The sequence below is a fragment of the Corvus hawaiiensis genome, chromosome 3, assembly GCF_020740725.1.
Source record: "Corvus hawaiiensis isolate bCorHaw1 chromosome 3, bCorHaw1.pri.cur, whole genome shotgun sequence".
Taxonomy (NCBI): domain Eukaryota; kingdom Metazoa; phylum Chordata; class Aves; order Passeriformes; family Corvidae; genus Corvus; species Corvus hawaiiensis.
This window is the reverse complement of record NC_063215.1, coordinates 115,420,980-115,440,235: the sequence shown is the minus strand read 5'-3', so window position 1 is coordinate 115,440,235 and position 19,256 is coordinate 115,420,980. Positions and strand designations below refer to the sequence as shown.

The 19,256-nt window shown below is 44.8% G+C and overlaps 1 long non-coding RNA gene across 1 annotated transcript; it reads left to right on the top strand.

Moving 5' to 3' along the window:
• Nucleotides 1-1,901: 1,901 nt before the first annotated feature.
• LOC125323989 lies at nt 1,902-18,402 on the top strand. Its single transcript, XR_007202747.1, has 5 exons — nt 1,902-2,078; nt 3,343-3,553; nt 4,425-4,520; nt 12,746-12,888; nt 18,314-18,402. It is a non-coding gene; the product is annotated as an uncharacterized LOC125323989 (long non-coding RNA).
• Nucleotides 18,403-19,256: the final 854 nt, after the last annotated feature.

The window sequence follows — 19,256 nt, the reverse complement described above, 5'->3', positions numbered from 1 at the left end:
TAATTGTGTTATTTTCCTTCCAGAGCATGTGTAGGCAGATCTTATTCTTAGGAAGTATTCCCACATGTTAAAAAAAAGCAAACAAAATTTAGGGATTGATCCTTCTTCCATAGAAACTAGGATCTGTTTTGTAATGGGTTTAAATTTAGAAAGACTTACGAGTTAAAGAACAATTCCTTGCTGGTTTTAGAGAGGAGATAGAGGACCTTAAGGATCTTTAAGTCTCTGATTTTTATGTACAGATATCGCCTATGTCTGTATCTCTTCTGTTGTGGGTTGCAGCTGTTTCTGTATTTCTGTAATATCTTTCTGTAAGCTTATAAGAACATGCTCCATTTGCAGTGGTAATGAAGTAATTAGACAACTAAAATCAGCCAGCTTTCTTTTAAAAGAAATCAATTTAATTTAAATTTTTAAAGTATACTACCACTCTCCAGATATTGAAGTTGCACTCTTTTGTGTTCTTAATACGTTTCAACAAGATCAAGTAGCAGCAACAAAATATTCCATTTCCATGGAAATCAGTGTAGTTTTCTTTGCCTCTAATCAGACCACTTTGCTGAAAGCTAAACTGTTTATTTTTAACCTCTCAGAAGATGAAAGCTTGGCATGCCTTTTATGTCACTAGTGTAGCTGTTCTCTGCTTCATTAGGTCTTTTGGCTTCAGCCTCACCTGCAGCTGAGAGCTGGGCAGTGGGACAGATGAGTAGAAGATGCTGATGCCTCTGCCCTTCTTACTTGGCTCTGCTGGCAGTTTCCAGGCCAGTGCAGTGGGAAGCAGCATAAAAAAAGGGAGGCCTGCAAGGGGCTGCCTCCTGTCTGGCTGCAGGCTGGCTCAGTGAGAAGCATCAGATCCAGGATCTGGAGGGGGAAAGTGCAGGGGATGCTCAAAGAGCTGGGATATCTCATGCATGTGCATGAAATAAAATTGCTTGTCTTAGTCCCAAAAGCAAGGACGGGGTCAGGACAGAGGCAGCACTGTAACCCATATGACACTCTCCAACCCAGAGGCTGCAGCAGTCTGCAGCTCCTCCAGCAGCTCCCACGTCCTGCACAGCTCCATGTAAAAGGCAGTTGTGTAGCAATCACCACTGCACGTGCAGCAGAAGCAGAGAAACAGGGGGGTGCCTGGAGCCAAAGGTGCTGTCTGACAGTCTCGGTCCAAGTCAAGCCATGGTACTCTTACACCATGGATGTACACCTTGGTGATGAAGGTTCAGAGGCTCCTCAACCCCCTGTGAGGTCTCCTGGCCTCACAGCCAGCTCTGATCAGAGAGATTCCTGTGTGTCCTCCCTGGCTCTGAGAAAAAATGGCATTAAAGGAAAGCTGGGGCCAGCGCACACTTCAACATGGTGAAAGCTCTCATTGTACTGTACTTGTAGGTAGGTAACTAATTTTTATTTTTTCCAAAAATAAGCTTCTGACTTAGAGATTTATACTAAATCAGAAGCTATACAGTAAATTGTCTTGGGTGGGTTTATTTTTTGGAGAAGCCCAGTTGCTGTAACCAAGCTGATACTTACTCGCACTGGTTGAAGAGCACAGGGCAGCAGATTCCATCAATGGATGTGTGCGCTGAGGGGTCCAGCTCAGTATTTGGATGTAAAGATGCTTTTTCATTTTAGAGATACTTACATTTAGGGTAGCAGACTCAGCACTAGCCAAGCCACTTTCGTGGTGACTAATGTAGGAAGGAGCTAATGCAGAAAACACAATTCAGGTGGGGAAAGGAGCCCTTGGGTGAGAGGAATGGCCAGAGGAAGTGACTGGCAGGTGATGGCATAAATAGGGTGTAGAGCAAGGGAGCAGGAGGGTGGGAAAGTAAACAGGAATTTCTGATGCCCATCCTGTTCCTACCTACACTCCTCACCATGGTCTCCTCCTTGTTACAGGTTTGTTATCTCAGTGCCTGTGGGCAGGGCAGCAGTCCCTGGCTGCCATACCTTGGGGAGGTAGTTCTGCTGTTTCAGCTTTCTTGGCAGCATTCTGAAGTTGGTGGTGTTTGCAGACCTTCTCCAAGCTGAGCTCCTGATCTTCCCTGCCAACCAAATGTGCCTATGGATCTCACCAAGACCAGGTATATCGATCTAATAGGACTGATTTATTGGTTTGGGTTTTTTCTTCTTTCTTGACCTCAATAGAGCTTATTGATGTATCTGTTCGGCCTTGATTTTATCGAAGGTTGCGTACCTGAGCACAGCTTAAAATCAGCCATAGTGCTTTTTCTTTCCTTGTTTCACGTTCTTGTTGGCCTGACAGTGCCAAAGCCACACAGGGATTGGGGACAACACAGGGCCTGAACCTTCAAGGGCAGGAACAGATAATCAGCTCATCAAGGTAAAGGCCTGTGCAGATCTAATTACTCTCTGGCTTGCACTGCAGAGATGTTATTTACCTCTGCTGATGACACACAGGAGGGAACAATCTTTCTCCCTCTTTAATAGCTCAATGCTTCTACACAAACAACAGCAACCAGCAGTAAAATTGTCTCCTTGCCAGTAAGGTCAGTAGCTGCAGCTCCCAGTTCACAGGGGAGAACGTGCAGGAAAATACCATTTCTGTGAGGTCACTCTTCACCCTTGAAGTGGCATTGAACTGCCTGCATGGGGTCTCTGCCAGGTGGGGAGAGAGAGGCTCTTTCGTGATGCCAAAAATGTACTCTAGCCTTTACACCAAGTATTTGAGTAACACCAGGGTTGAACTAGGGAGACAGCAGGAGGACAACCAGAGTGACCTAATATGAAATAATCTCCTCTGCTTTACTTGGGGTTTTCTTTGTTAGCATTCAGATAAGACTTTAATTAAGGTTTTCATTTATTACCTATTGGTCTTTGATATTTACCCACGGTCTTTTTTTTTTTTTTTTTTTTGATTGATTTGATCTTGCTAGATAGGAATTAAATACACAATTAGTCTTAAGTTAGCTGAAACTGAATAGTTCAGTTAATGAATGATTTGTTGACAATACTAATTGCTCAGGTTGCTGATAGACTCCAGGAACCACCGTGAGACAAACTGATATATTATAACAGGTGTCTGAAACTGGCAGATGTTTAGGGAGAAGGAGCAGATAAGCGGGTTCAGGGAATTCCAGAAAAAGTTAACCTTTCTCCTTTCTGGGCCACGCAGGCCTTGCCTGAGGCATCAGTGCTAGAAAAATGAGGCCACTGTAAGATTTGTTGTCTCAGTACAGCATTTTTTAGTGCCAGCCACAAAAGGTAGGTGTGTGAGCATGGGCAGCCTGGAGTGTTTAATTGCCTCCGAGCCAGGGCTCCCGCACCCTTGTGGGGAAGCGCTTCCCCAGATGTGTTAAGTGGTGTCTTTCCCGATGTGTGACACAGGGAGGATGCAGCGGGAGCAGGACTGCAGCACGTGATTGTGTGTGCAAGGGAAGGGCCAGCAGAGCACAGCTTTGCTTCTCATTTTATCCCTACACAAAACACCTCCTGGGACCATCGTTTCTGGTGACTCCATCCTGCGGAGCAACAGCAAAACAAGCACCTACGTGCCTGCCAGGAGGTGCAAGCCAGCCAGGACTCGGAAGAAAAACGGGTGAGGGGATGTGTGTGTGTGAGAAGGAGACAAAAGTTTCAGTTGTTTCAATCCCAGGTGATTTCCCTTTAAAAAAAATCCCAACTTCTATTCTCTCTTTCCTGCCTGTTTCCCCTAGACAGAGTTATCTTTTCTTTACCAGTTTTCCTCCTTCACAGGTCCACTTTTGTTTCTTTTTGGTACTGCAAGAAGAGGAAGAAAAGAAAGTATCCCAGAGGAAATGAAGGAGAAATTAATAAGCACAACCTGAAAAAGATTTTAATTCCTTTATCACTACCTAAAAAGCAGAAAATGGTTTTAAAGTAACTTTTATAATACAGAAGTCATTCAAAGAAATTTTTTTTAAATATGCCTACCAGGTCAAGCAATTGCTTCTGTGTCTGTTGTGCAAGTGAATGAGTAACAATGAGATGGTAAAAACTGGATGCTGTCATAATTAAAAAAAATAATAATAATTTCAGTCACATCACTTTTTGCTTTTGTACAGCTTCTTGCTTCCTCACTATGATGCTGAGCACCGGCTTTATTGCTGCCTCCTGCACTTTGGGTTCAAAGGTGTGTTGCTGGATTAGCAGGGATTAGATTGGCTGGTGCTCTGAGCAACCTGGTCTGGTGGAAGGTGTCCCTGCCCCTGGCGGGGGGGTTGGAACAAGATGGGCTTGAAGCTCCCTTCCAACCAAATAAGTTCAGTCATTCTATGATTAAAGCATTTGGCCCTGAACACTGAGCCAGGGAGCAGCAGGGGCTGCCTAACCCCACAAGGAAGCAGCACTTGTTGATGGAGGCAGCCAAACCATCACCCAGCATCCTTGCCCTACAAGGGAAAAACAGACATTTCATGTAGTTTGAGCTTTTTTTCCTTTCTCCACAGGATTGGTGAGGATGGAAGAAGGGAGCAGGTGGGGATGCCAGGGGTGAGCTTCATCTGCCACGGGAGGGAGAAGTTGGGACCATGCCCAAAGGAAAGGTGAAGCTCAACCAGGAGGGCTTCTGAGGGTACCATTCTCCGAATGGGAAGGCACGTCATTCCAACAGTCAGAAAGGATCTGGTTGAAGGGCTAAAATGAAAAGCTGTGTATTGCTGAAAATGCAGAGTCTCAGCTTTCCTGTGACATGCAGGATTCATTTCTGGGCCTTGCGGTTCATGAGATAATGGACTGTGTAACTGTTCCTCATCGCTGTGACTAACGGCCCCTTTTTGGCACACGTCCTGGAACTCAAAGCAGTGTAATTTTTATTTCTGGATATCACAACTAATTATTCTATTATAACTGGCTGTAATGTTACAACTAACATTATTCATCTGAGCCCTGGTTATCCTTTCCCTTTTATAAATCCTGTTTCTTCACAGATTAAATTTTGAGGCTATTAACACTTTGATTATGGTCTAGTCATATTAAATTATCCCTTGGTAGTAAGGTTGTCCTGTCAACCACTATGATACCCACAATTAATTGAAAAGATAACTGGTAGCTTGATGCAAAGGCTGAGCTGAAGTAGGGTAGCAACCCCCAGGGAGTCTGGTGCAGGCTCAGGTGTGCCCTCCCTCCTTCCTTGCAAAGAGGCTGGAGACAAAATGGAGTCAGGCTATAAATGGGAACAGGATTTAGGCTTGTAAGAAAGGTGGGTGGCTGCATGCTGAAGAATTACTAGTTTTTTAAGTCTTCTTGGGTGACACAGGAGAGAGAAACATGAAAACCAGGGAACTGAGTTACTATCTTCTGCTTAAACCTAGGTCCCCATCCCTACGTGTTCAAAGGCCCTTGGGGACACATCACAGCTCCAGGGAACAAAACCAATGGTGTTTGAGACTTCAGCCCTGGCACATGATACCACTGCCCACCCTTGTGTGGGGCCTTTCAGGTTGCTGTTTACCAGGGTATTTCAGGGCCCCTGAGGGGCTGGGTGCCACAGGAATTCGTATTTCCAGCAGAAGGGCTTTGGGGTAGTTTCCAAACATACATCATCCCTGTATTGAACAGCCCCAGGGGAGCAGCTTCATGGATAATTGCCTTTTTGGCAGCTGTTGCTTGTGGCTAGGAGCTGCCGTGGAAGGGCTGCTCACCCCAGGCCTGCCTTGTTTGTCTCCCCACACTGCGATAGACAATGAACTACGATTTTCCTTCCCATAATTATTGATAGAGTGGCTGGTAAATGCTTCCTTGCCTTCTCACCAGACTCAAAAGGTTAGCTTGTTAACAGGGAGGTTTTCAGATACTCACCACCCGTGTTCCCTTCGGGGGCAAGCGGGGTGTCTTTTAATGGTTGTTTGATGCTGTTCACATGGGCAGGCAGCACAATAACAAGGCAAATGATTGCCTTGCTGATCAGAGCCTGTAATAACTGCTCGCTTGGTGCTACACATTCAATTGCTGACAAACCAAAAGGCATTTGCCATTCGGGCTGATGCTATTTTTACCCCTGACACACACCAGTTGGGCATGGGTTTGTTGCATCTAATTGCAAATGATCTTTGATGATTTTTTTTCCCTGATATCTCTAGAGGTGTACCTTTTGGAGTGCCAGCAGCAGGCAATACAATTTCAAAACATTTGGGAATGCCAATTAGGGCTTATTTATGTGATGATTGAGCTGCCTGAGAGCTCGGTGCCCACTGGAATGCACTGTGGCCTTAGACAGAGGGAATTTTCTTGCCTGCCTACATCTGATGAAGAGGGATAATTGCATGATGATGGCTTTTCTTCTCTGTAGTTGGAACACCTCAGCTCAATTATTTGTATCTGCAAAAAGTAGTGTGACAATCCTTCCATGGAGGCTGGTGCATTGTCACATGGGTTTTGTCTATAACGATTTATGTTACTGCACATAGAATACAAAAAGAAATTACAAGTAGCTCTAAAAGAAGAAACTTTTTTCACTAATCTCTAACAGTAAGGTTTATAATAAATGTAGTAAATACAGCTTTATGGGTAAATAGTAAACTCAAATTTCTGCTCAATTATTGGTTAGTTCCACTAAACCAACTGGGCAAAATTGTTTTGTGATGTGGCTGTGGTTTTCGTTTGGTGGTTGTTGCATTTTTACTATTTGAGCACAGGTAGAATTTTATTTGACATAAGACTTTAGGCTGTGTTTAAAACACTAAATATCCTGTAATTTGGAAATAGGCTCTGCTGTTCTGCCCTGGTATCTCCCAGCCCTCGAGCAAGGCAGGAATGCATTTCAGACCTTTCCAAATTAGGCAATCCTTGCAGGTGGCTGGAGAATGGTTTCTGCTGCAGACACAGTGGGATCTTTTCTCTGCTCCCCTTCCTGCATGGTGCACCTGGAGCTCACCAGCTCATCAGCTTCTTCCCTTCTACTCCTGTTAATTGTTAGTTTCCAGAAATATTCCTGAATCCAGGTTAACTGGGAGCTGTTCCCCTCTCCTGTGCAGCAGGAGGGCAGAGCTCTCTCAGAACCCGGGAGAATCATTGGCCGCACTGCGCAAAACCAAGCGCGACTGGTCCCGAGGGACTGGGCCTGATGTATGTGAAGCTCACACATTCTATAAATAAGCAGAGTGCATATGTTAGGGCACAGAAGTAGGAGGACAGTGTCAGAAGGCATTTACCGCTTGCTTGAGGAGCAGGCAGTTGAGATGAAAGCTTTGTGGCCAGGCTTTCCCAAAGAGCTCGCTCGCATGATTGAGGTCGGCTCTCATTTAGCCACGAAAATTAGCGGTGGAGCTTCTGGGCCAGCTGACTCTTTTGGGTGCTAAACAGCTTTGACAGTCAGGCCAGAGACATCCCAGAAAGCGCTGCTGAGTGCTAAAAACAAAATTAAAAAAATCTATTGGTTATGGAGCTGCTCCAACCAGAGTGGAAGTCCTCTGGAGGTCCCTCACGCTGCCTGCTAAGGTCTTGAAAATCTCCTTCTGCCTCGCACACAGGTAGGAGACACTTGGAGATATGTGCAGGTAGAGAGACACAGACCTGTAATGCACACCCACAGCTCTAGGGCTGCTTGAGCTGTGTTTGAGCTGCTGAGCACTCGAGTGATGTAAGACTGAATGAAAGTAGTCAGTGCTGTACAACAGTCCCCAGCCATAAAACAAGCACTGTCCCCTAGTTCTCCCCAGGAATGACAGGGGTGGCATTTAAAAATGAACAAAAAACCCCACATCAAACCCAAACAAACAGAAACAGCAGAACAGCAAGCGTTTTCCGTCTCGCTCCTGGTTTTGGTGTTGTCCTTTGTCTTCTGGTTTTAGCTTCAGAAATTTGAAGTTTTCCCCACTGTGAATTGGGCGAGATGTATTTTTAGAAAACAATAAGGATCTCATGAGGCTAGAGCTGGGTCTAATAAGGAAAAGACTAATTGGGGTAGGGCAAGAACCAAATGACAATGTTTCACTTATTATTATGAAAATTATCCATGAACAGGAAGAGGAAACAGCTGGAATTAATATTGTCTCACTTGCATTTTGATTTTTTTGAAGTCAAACAGAACAAGAAATATTTGCTAAGAAATGAGAAATGGAAATACTATTTTTTGAGTTTTCCATGCAAAACTCTTTAATTCATTACGGGAAATATCCATAAAATGTTTTTCCATGTGTCCTGCAGAAAGCTGATCCTTTAGAAAATACCTGAATTCTCTTTCTGTATCTGTGCCAGATACTTCAGGCTTAATGTAGAAATCACAACATTTGTTAATATGAAGGGCAGCAAATGAAGCAGGACTTTGGGTAGAAAGACCCCTGGAAGGCTATTGACTACATCTGCAGGTTCATTAATCACCTATGGATAGGAGTTTTCTTTTTATTTTTTTTCTCCATATCCAGAAGATATATTTTTAATTAAGACAAATGAAGAAAGGGTGGTTCTACAGCTCGCTTTATGACGGTAATGGAAAGTCAGAACTTTATTTCAAGTGTATACCCACCATCTGTGGGGAGCTGGAGCACAACTGAGCGATAAGGCCATGGCCTTTGATCATCTCTCAAAATTAAACCTCACTGAACTACCTCTCTGGGTGAAATTCAGCCCTTGGATACGAAGGTATTTCTTATTAAAGACATGCATCTTAGAGCTAAACACAGCTACAGGAGTCCAGGCCAAACAAATCTGATCAGGGTATGAAAGCGGATTTTCACTGGTTATATGTAGGGAGAGGTATTGCATCGGTGAATGAAGTCCTGCAGAGCTCTGATAAAAATGATCTTTATGGAAACTATTAAATTGGGTTTGGCCATCTTGGGTCATTTTATTGTTATTATATCTTTGTCAGCGATCACCCAGAACAAAGTTTTCAGACTTTCCAGGAAATTAACTGAAGATCAGTTACTGTGCTGTCTTCCAAATTTATGGCTCTGCAGCTGACTACAGACCCAGACGTACAGCCATAAATAATCTCTCATGTCTTCCAGCCCATCAAATTGAAATTTGCTTCCTTGGGAGGAGGCAAAATGAAATTGGTGCATTACAAACAAATTTATTAAAAGGTGTGTTCAATCTTTCATGAAGCATGAGGAATCATCAGCACTTAGTAGGGAATGAAATCTTTTCTTTTTTACTTTTTTTTTCATGAGTATGAATGTATCTGAGAAACTCAATAAGAGGACCAGCATGGAGTAAGTTTACCTTCTGAATGTCAAAAGCAAAGGCCAGACCTGGAGCTGATTAATGGCTGCATAATCCATCAGTTCAGAATCAAGGAGCTGTGGGTACAGGCTAAATTATTTGTAAGGTAATTTAGCTTGACCCTAATGAGGGCTAAGGTCCCACAGACCATAGAAAAGTCTATCAATCTCCCTGGCTCTGGAAGCACTTGGTGGGGTTCTTACTGTATCATCATTAGTGCATTTGTTGTTTGTGAAATACTACAGCAGAGGAGATTTTTAAAAATTCCTTTTAAAAAGTAAGACTACAGCAGTGGAGGTAGTGCCTCTGGGATAACAGATTATTATTAGAAGAGGGAAAACAGCAGGATACAGAGGTGAATTCCTCAGATGCAGAAAATCCTTTCACCCTCTTTAGTCTGCAATAGGAATGACTGAGCTTCTCCCTCGGCACAAACTTCCTGTTCAGCAAGTCTCCTTGTGTCAGGCCTTTCTTGCAGCAGATAAGGGCGGGTGCTGTGATGGGGTGAGAGAAAACTCCTGCTGGCTATAGATAGCACATACCTGAGGAAGGGGACTCATCTGAAGGGTTTGCTTGCACACACTTTGACCAAAGCAGGGATGTTTTGCTAACTGGTGCCTACCAAAGAGTAACATGTTTCCAGCCTTCACCAACACAGCTCAGTACGGGTCCTTCAGCAGCCCAAAGCCTAGAATTTGATCAGCTGTCCCTGACCCTCCTGTCAGCTCCTGCCAAGGATCTCCTCTCTCGGGTGCCTGTTCTGTACAGATGTGTGCTGGACAAGGAACGAAAGCAAAGTGCCTTCCCTGTCCCCGCAGTGCTGGAGAGATCCAGATACCTGGACTTCTCTAAGGTTTTCCATCTTTGCAACAAGTCTTGTTGCTTGGGTAGGCATTGAGTCCAGCTCGCAGATTCCTGGATACAACATAGGTTTGGGCCACTTTTCTTCATATGAATAAACAAGGTGATTACTAGGCATTCTACTTTGTGGATTATTTTTGCATTGTTCAAGACAACATAAGACCAGCCCATGGCTATTTGCACACCTGGTTCATCCCACAATTACTTGCTCAAGAAGGGCTGAGGGTCTGGTACAGAGTCTGTCTAAGACACTGCAAAAGGTTCCAGTGGTTGCAGTGACTTCCAGTTGAAATTGCTTTTGTCAATAGTCTCTGCTACTTTCCTTCAGCAAAAATGTTGTCTTTTTTAATATGGAGAATTATCTGTGTTCTTTCACTGTAGCTCTGCCTGTTTACCCTGTTGCTTTACTTACATTGTTTTCTTACCAATATTTAGTTTGTTCACATTTCCATTAAATTCCACCAGGGCCTGCTCTTTTGGGGCTAGTTTTCAGCTTGCTCTTATAGTCCTTTCTCGCCCAGCAAATCCAGCTGCTGTATTTTTTTTCCCAGTGCATTATTCAGCCTCGTGCTATTTCCCAGGTTTTCTTCCTCTTTCTCCTCCTTCCTCCTCTTTCCATGCAGAGGAGTGTTTGTGCTGTGCTTTTTTTCCTTCTCCCTTTCTGCTTTCCTTGTTTCCTCATGATATCTCCCTGGAAAGAAAATAAGCAGAGAGGGTGCAAAGGAAGGGGGCAGGATAGCCACACTTACAGAAACAGGAAGGCAAAGATACGGAGTGATGGATGGTAGTTCAACAGTGTCTGAGCTGTCCTCACCTGTTTTGTTGCTTTATGCTAAGCAGAACTGCCTCACTCTCTCGATTTTAAAGATGGATGAAAGGGTTCAAAAAGCAAAACCAGCCAGTTCTATCTTTTATGTTTGCAAAGCAAGGCTTCAAAATGTAGCTCAAAGCTGTCTCTGGGTGGTGCAGGCTAAATGTGGCAGCAGTGGCAAGCTCCTGGGCTTTCCCACAAGGGTACCAGAGGAATTTTGGGGCTCCTGTCCCAGAAACAGCTGGCTGATAAACAAGACTCAAAGTCAGGATTTGCATTCACTTATTTACTTCGATGACTTGTAATTCTGTTACAGGGTTTTATGTTTTTTAATGATGTTGGTTGGAATTTTCTTTTAATAGTAGTGTCATTACTTACTCAGGAAGTATATTTCAGTTGTCTAGACACCTCAGCATTCCAGAGAGATCTCTCTTTTCAGAAGGAAATTAATTCAGTGCTTAACTCATAGGGGTATCTTCTGCAACCTGTTTTTAATGGGCAAAGCAAAGATAAATTCAATACAGTGCAAATCATAAGAATAATGTCCAGTGTCTTCCTTCCTCCTTTCTTGGGGCAGGCCTGCCAGCCAGCATTACAGAGGGCTCTCTGGTGGGAAAAGGAGATGCAGAAAGTGCTGCCATCAGTCTTCGCCTGCACTTAGCTAAACCCGTTGACATTCACGGACTGTAATGGCAGCAAAGCTTTCCAAAGCCATTTGACTGGAGACATTTGAGTTATCATCATTGTCGTATCTCAGTCTGACAGGGAAAATGATTTGTCGGTCAAAACGTCTCGTAAACACAGACATTTGATTCAATTTAATCAGAGGCGGCTCCTTGCGCAGAATGCGGGCAGCTCGTCCGCGAGGAAGGGGGAATGGAAGAGCAAGGAATTCACTTACTCCTGCTCCGCCGTCCTGGTGGCCCTGGGTCAGCAGGGAATGCATCAGAAGAAATGCTGATTGCTTGGTGAGAAGGGGGCTCTCCCAGGCTCTGGGAGCAGCTCCCCATTCCGGCTCAGTGCACCCGTCCAGGCATGGGCCGGGCTGAGCTGGGACTGAGGTTTGGGTCTGTGCACGGGGCTGTGCTGGACTCAGCCAGAGACCTGCAGGGAAGGGGGAATATCCAAGTATCCCTTTATGCCTGAATGACACTGGTGAGGGATGGGGCTGGCCCAGTGCCAGCCGACTGCACCCAGGATCTCCTTCTGCAGGCGCTTGTGGGCCCGTGCAAATCTCCTTGTGCTAATGGCCTTATTAAGATCAAGCCTGTGTACATTACAAATCTACACAAAGAGAAATTAGGGCCCAGATTAGATTAGGGTCTGAAGGCTGGGAGCATGCAGCTGTTTGCCAAATTGCACGCTGAATTTCATTTTTGCAGACTTTTACTGATAGCAATTTGAAGGCAGTCATTAGAGCCATCAGCCTTTGAATGAGAAATTTCAAGGGACACTTCACTATAAATCTGCTCCTCTGCTATGAGAAATTATTCCTGATTTGCTTTGGGCTGTGGAAACCAATTACATGAATTTTGCACAATAACCTGTTTCTCCCAAACAGGGGTAGCACTCCTGGCCATAAACAGACATATTTTTACTTCCAATTAACTGTGTGGGTGTGTACACATAAGGAAAACTGCCTTTTCAACTTGAATTTAATAACCAGAAAACAATGGGGGAAGGAATCATCGTTTACAGTTAGAATATGAGACTCTGGCCATCCTTACTCCCTTCCTCTGCAAGCCAGCTGGATTTGTGAAAACAGACAAACCCTTTCCCATTAAATCATAAATACTGCAGATTTTATTCCTTACTGACTCCTAGGCTCCAAGATTTAGGAAAGGGCAGGATATTAATTTCCAGAGCTAAACTTGACATAAGTCACAGTGCTCTAGTTTTCATTTAAACTTCAGGTGTGTTTTTCTTCTATTCCAGATACTCCAGAGCTGCCCTGTAATCCCTGAATCCTACTGAATTCACACCCTGGTGATATATCAATGTCAAAGGGATGCAACTGGTAATTCTGCCTGGCTGGTAAACTGCCTCGTGTCACCCTGTTTCCAATGGCTGCTGTCAAGGTATGTGTTTTACCTGTTCCAAGTGCTTTAATCTTATTAGTAGTATAAAAATAAGCCATTATTAATGCTTAAAGCCACTGTTATCTTCTCTCCCTTCCAGCCTGTTCTATATTAATATTAGTATTTCTAAGCTGCAGCTTTGTACGTGTGACTCAGGCCTCCCATGTCATTAGTTTGAAAACCCTGAGAGCATTTTCTTACACAAAAATTGCACAGGGAAGGAAGAGGGTCCTTTTATTTACCTTCAGATTTCCATCCTTGAGGATTTTCTTGCTGGGTGTTCTCAGGTTGCGTGTGCAATTAGAAGACTTAATTGGTTTTATACAGACCGTGGGATTCCTTCATTCCCCAGGAGCTGCAGGTTTCATTAAAACCACCACCCAATATCATGAGACATGCAATTAAATTCTTGAGCTGCCAACATAGTTGCAAAAATGGTTTGTAAAGCCGCAGGGGGGATAAATATATTGGGAGAGGAGGCTCTGGGGTGGTGTGAGCTGCTCCAACTCCTGCTCTAGCAGAGCTCCAGATGTTTGGTGAGAGGCACAGCACCGCTCAAATCAGATCTAGCCAAGCCTTTAGCCAAGATGAGGCCAGGACAGCTGCATCCACAGCACTTGCACATCTCCTGTGTGAAGGCAAGGCCCGGTAACTGCTGCTGGACCTGTGTTAATCCATGTGTGTAAAGGCCTGGCTAGGAGATGGAAGAAGCATGGACCACGAAAGCTTCAGATGCACCTTCTGGGACTCTTGCAAAGGTTGAGCTTATTGCTTTTCTTCCCAAGTAAAAGTAGCATTGGAAAGGCAAAAACAAACACTCATAGTATGTCTCCACCTTCCAAACTCAGCTGAGGGGAGAAGGAGTGCATCATGCCAACTTTTCTTCCAGTTGCTTGGCTTAGTGCAGTGATGGTAGCACAACATGGGGGAAGTTGTGCCTGCCAGGTTGGGACGTGGACTCATATCCAACCAGCAGGAAAGAGCTGAGGATTTGGTTGGGAGGGGAGAGAGATTCTCCTTTGTTAGTTGCTTCTGCATCTCGCACTGAGAAGGGGATCAAAGCTTAAAATGAGCAGCCCAGCAGAACAGTGCTGGATCTGTGATCCATGTGCCCAGGTGTACCTTCCCTTAAGGTGCTCTTGAAGGCTTGAAGCACAATCAGAAGTTCCTTTGAAACTGTGAAAGTTGTAAGTGAGGAGCATTGGTAGGTCAGAAGGAAGAGACATCAAGAACCAAACTTGCTTTTTTGGTCTGTTTTTTCCCCCAGTACTTTAGGAAAAAAAGAGAGAGAGTGCACTGTAGAACCAAAAACTCATCTAGCCATCACAAAATTCCTTTCCCTTCACAGTTAGAAAAAAAAAATCCTTCCAGGTACTGAAGAAGAGAATTTGTGCAGGGTTCTGTGGTCCCCTTCTGTTAGCCCTGGCTGTCCTGTTGTCCTTTCCTTCAGCTGCAGTCCTGTCTTCCCATGGGAGGTGGTCTTTGTGGCCTTGCACACAGAAATTTCAGGAAAGTAGCTGTCTGTCATTCGGGTAGCTGCTATTTTAGTCACCCTTTGAGGCACTGGAGAGAGGTTGTCTTTTTAAATAAGACAAATATTTGGAATAATTTATGATTTCAATTGTAAATAAGCTTGGCGTGATTATGTGGCAGCAGATGTTGGGAAACATGAAGTATTTTATCTGGCAGGTCCTATCTCTCTCTAGGTCTAGCAGGCCAAGAGATGGAGCTTTCCTGGGAAGACCCACCACTGGAACAGCAGCCAGCTTTTATCCTTTTTCCCTTTTTCCTTCTTTTTTTTTTTTTCCCCAGCAGCCGTGCTACTTTTCTAACTTAAAAGCAAAACCTGTTCCTTTGCTCCTCCGTGTGCAAGCCTGCATAGAGAGCATGCAGGAAGATGGGCAGAGGCTGGGAGCGCTTTCATCCTGCCGGGGCTGCGTGCGTGAACATCCCGAGCATCCCGGGGGGAGCCCTCTCGGGGAAGCGCCGCAGAGCCGGCGGCAGTGTGTGGTGCCGATAAGGAGATGAAACAATGGCTGCGACACCGAGAGCCTTCACACAATTACGTGGTGAGGATGTTACGGAGTCAAGAGCTTTGTGCCTTTGCTGCACGGAGCAGACCTGCTCACTCCTGAATGCTTAACTCCTTCTCTTCCTTTTCACTGTGCAATTTCATGCACAGCTTCTAAGAGCATCCAAATTCGTGAATGCTGAGGAAATGGCACTTGGGTTTCTTGTTACTTGCCAGGGTTTATTTACTTTTCCCTTCTTCCAGGGCCACTGTGAGACCCATAAACCACTGCAGTGCAGCCCAGGCACTGAGCCTGTGAGAAGATTTAGGGATGAACAAGCCACACCTGGCAGAGGTGGGAAACCTGAGTATGTCCTTGCTTGAGATCCTCAAGTGGAGCTAAGGAACCAAATTTCTTGTATTATTGATGCCTCATTTCCTCATTAATGCCACAAAGATTTATGTGAAGGGACTTCCAGAGTGCTAATGGAATTACCCACCTAAATCTCCCCCGTGCCGATGGCAGGGAACGCTCCGGCTCTCTGCCCTCACGTTAGTGCTGGGTGACTAATTGAATTATGTGTTAGCTAGCAAAACTAAAAGTCCTTGATTTTTCTTGGTAGTGTTGAGAGATTTTCAATACCTGGTTTTTTAATGCCTTTACTTAGGCTTGAGTTATAATTTGAAATACAAAATGAAAACATTTTGATAATTTTTCCCATTCCAATGTCAGTGAGGGTCAGTGGTTTCAGCCAGTAAACTCTGCCTTTTCTTTTTTTTAATTAACAAAATGCCATGCTGCAGCATTCCACTTACCTCTGCTTAATGCACTAAATCTATTTAAAAGAGCATCTTTGAAACAGATATGTTTCCTACATAATAGGGAATATCAATTACTGGTGAAGTCCTAAGTCTGCTGTTCCTGTGTATGATGTGCATTGCTAGCTGAAGGTAAGGAAAACATTCCCTTCTGTGTCAAGGAAATCAGCTGTGCTCCTCTCAAAGGGCAAGCTAAGAGAAGCCCAGCAATCTCAGCTTTTAGGGTCAGGCAGACACAACGTTTCTAGAGGCTGTGGCAAAGACAGAGCATGAAGAGAAACTCTGAGGGGAGCATGAGCCTCAAAAGGCACAGAGGCCACACAGGCAGAAGGTCAGAGGCTGTGGCAGAGGGATGGGGGCCATTTCCAGGACATCCTTCACCCAGGCTGAGCAGAGTGCCACAGGCAGGAGCAGGTGGTCAGGCTGTGCATCCCTCCCTCCCTCCCTCCCTCACCTTGTGGTACATGGGGCAGAGGCTGCATTGAGTGGAACAACCCCATAGGAGCTGTGAATTTCTGCGTGCCTGTGCCTGCCTCCATCAGGACTTTAATGTTGCTTCAAATACGGTGCTGATTTTGCTGAAAAATCCTTTCCCATAGCCTCACGGCTGCCAGTTAATTTCCTGAAATTCCCTTGCGTTTAATATCTGTTGCAGGGCACAGAACTGCACTGACTGAGCTTGGGGAGGATGAAAAGAGCAGCACAATCACTTGTGCGGAGCAGGACCGACTTCTGGTCCGGTGAAAATGACTGAAAGAGTAGGAATAATTCTGGAAATCCCTCTGAAACCAAGATGGGAGCATACAGCTGGGGCTGGGCAGCCTCTTGTGTGAAATCACTTCTACAAACCTTGTTCAAGTGTGTGCACAGACACCTGGGAATGATTTATTTTTTGTCATGGGCCTGATCCTGTGGAGTTGTGAGTGTTGTCAGGAAAGGTGACCAGGTCAGCTGCTCCATGCAGTAGGAGGACAGATTGTGCCTATAAGGAGAAATACAAGCTCAAGATACTGGAAGTATGAGAGTCTGAAGATTAATGATAGAAAACTATCATGTATTTTAGGAGAGGAAAGTAAGCAGGAAAAAGGAGCCTAAATTAGGCTGCAGCTCCCTAGGCAGAACACTCAGGTTATAAATATTCTGGCAGCATTTAGAGCAGGGCTGGCTGTGCTGGTTGCTGTCCTTGACAGTATCTGTGGGTATTCGTGCTACTGTTGTGCTGTGCTGACAAAGCCACCCCGAGTGTCTCTGAGGTGTGGGAGGAGGCTGTGCGTGGGTTTGGCAGCAGGACTGACTCCTGGCTCTGCTGGAGAGCGGGGGGGCTGTGCCCCGCTTGCCTCAGCAGCGCTGTGGGACACGAGCACTTCATTGTGAGCATTTCATTGCTCAGCTGGTGCCAGGGATGCTGGGTTTAAAGAGCATCTTCTCAAAGGAGCCAAACCTTTCCCCGCTGTCACTGAGTCACCCTGATCTTTGTGATCAAGCTGGCACAAGGGCTTGGAAGGAGTCATCACCATCCTCCCCAGCCCCAAAGCTGATGGGCAAGGGACAGTGAGGCATGAAGAGGAAATGTGGGGTTCTGATGTCCCAGCTGGGTGGAAGAGCTGGGAGCAAAGCTACAAAACACTGCTCATTGTCAGGCTTAAGGCACAGCAGAGTTCAGCCTTCAAAATCCCCCAGCAATTGTTTTAGAGGAGCAAAACAGTCATTGCTGTGAGGAGCCAGCTCCTGCAGCGAGCTCCAGCTCTCCCTCCCTTTGTCATGGCCCTTTCCTGGGGGGACCAAGGTGTGAGGGGAAGTCACCAGTGCCCACAGTGAGCGCTAAATGAGATCAGGCACTGGTAAATGTTTGCTGGGCTGCAATTTATGGGGTCACTGGGAATTGCTGCATTGCTGAGTGCAGTCAATCCACTTACCAGCACAGCACTGCTCCTGAAGGATCCCAGCCAGCTGCTCATGTCTGCCGTAGTGTAGGGAAAGGAAAAGTGCAATCCAACCTCTGGTTCCAATGAAAATTCTCTCTAACCTGGAATAGCTCTACCCTGGGAGGTGCCTTTAATATGATAGCGGGGCTGCTATGCCGGGGAGAATGCTTTCGTATTTGTTAAAAAAAGAACTTTATTCCTATCATAAAAAAGTTTAGTGCAGAGTTAACTGAGGTAATGTTTTTAGAAGCTGAAAATATCAGGAACGCAAGTAAAAGGCAACAGTGATTTTTTTAAATTATTTTTTTAGATTTCTATTTCTTTCTCTTAAAGCTCCTGAGAGTTCGTTTCCTGGTGTCATTGTCATAACTCCAGATCTGAGTAATTCATTGGTATTTGTGTCAATCCCACGTGTGCTTCCATAAGTACTGCGTGCAATTCAGACTAAATGCACAGTTAAACTAAAGCTGGTACTGAGCAAATCATGCTGCAAACTGTGTGTATGGGCAGGAATAGAACCCTTTGCAAGAGCTCCACTGTGCCATCAGGTGTTCTCTGCTGGATGCAGTGTTTTTCTTGGATCATTTATACAAAAAGGCCACTTTGATTTTTGTTTCCATATCAGACACATTATGAGACCAGTGCTGGTGTCCCCATTTTTCTTTTTCAGTTTTCTTCATTTTAAGGAAATTTTCTGGGCCCCTCTGTCTGCCCATTCCCGGTAGAGCTGATGTCGCTGATGTGAATAAAATCAATACTGAGCAGGTAACATTAATGTCATTCAGAACTGAGAGTCTTCATGTTAAACTCTAGCTTTTGGCTTAATAGATCAATAGCCTCTGAACTAACCCCATTGTTTAGCCAATTGGGATTTTAAACCAGGCTATTTCTATGAAGGAGCCAGAGTTTTTTGGACATGCCTCTTTGCAAGATGATACAGCACTTACTGTATGGTTATGGGTGAGTTATGGTTTTCTTTAAGGTTAGAATTCATGCTGGGAGAACAAGGAAGGCACTAAAGCATGGTGGAGTGGGGCTTGAGGGGATTCCCACAGGAAGTGTGGGCTGCCATGGGACCTGAGTTGTCAGAAACTTTGTGGTCAGTGTGTTGCAGCTGGGGAAGAAAACCCAAAAGGATGCATTGCTTGTCTCTCACTCCCTCTCAATCACAGTTGCTTTTGGGGCCAGATACATCCCTTTCCTAGAGCATAATGTCCAGCTCCAAGGAAACCATTAGCCATTTTCCTTAGAATATACTTTGAAATGTATCATCTGTTCATTATTATGCTATTCTGAAGGAAATGGGCAATACATGATTTTGAAATCACAAACTTTAATGATTTCTCTCTCCGTGAGAATTCATTAGGCTTTATTTCATCAATGCATAATGCACACTGTGGTCTTTGCAAACAGCAGCTGCAGTTGCATAACAGGAAAAACAAACTCCATGGACATAAGGAAAAAAACTGGATAGCAGTCTAGTCTGCAAAATCAAAAATCAGATACTGACCATTTAGGTAAATTGAAGCAGAAAGAAAACAAAATCACTTTGCATCCCCAAGATGAATGAAAAGCCAATCTGAATATCAAATTGACCTTGCTCCGGGGGAGAA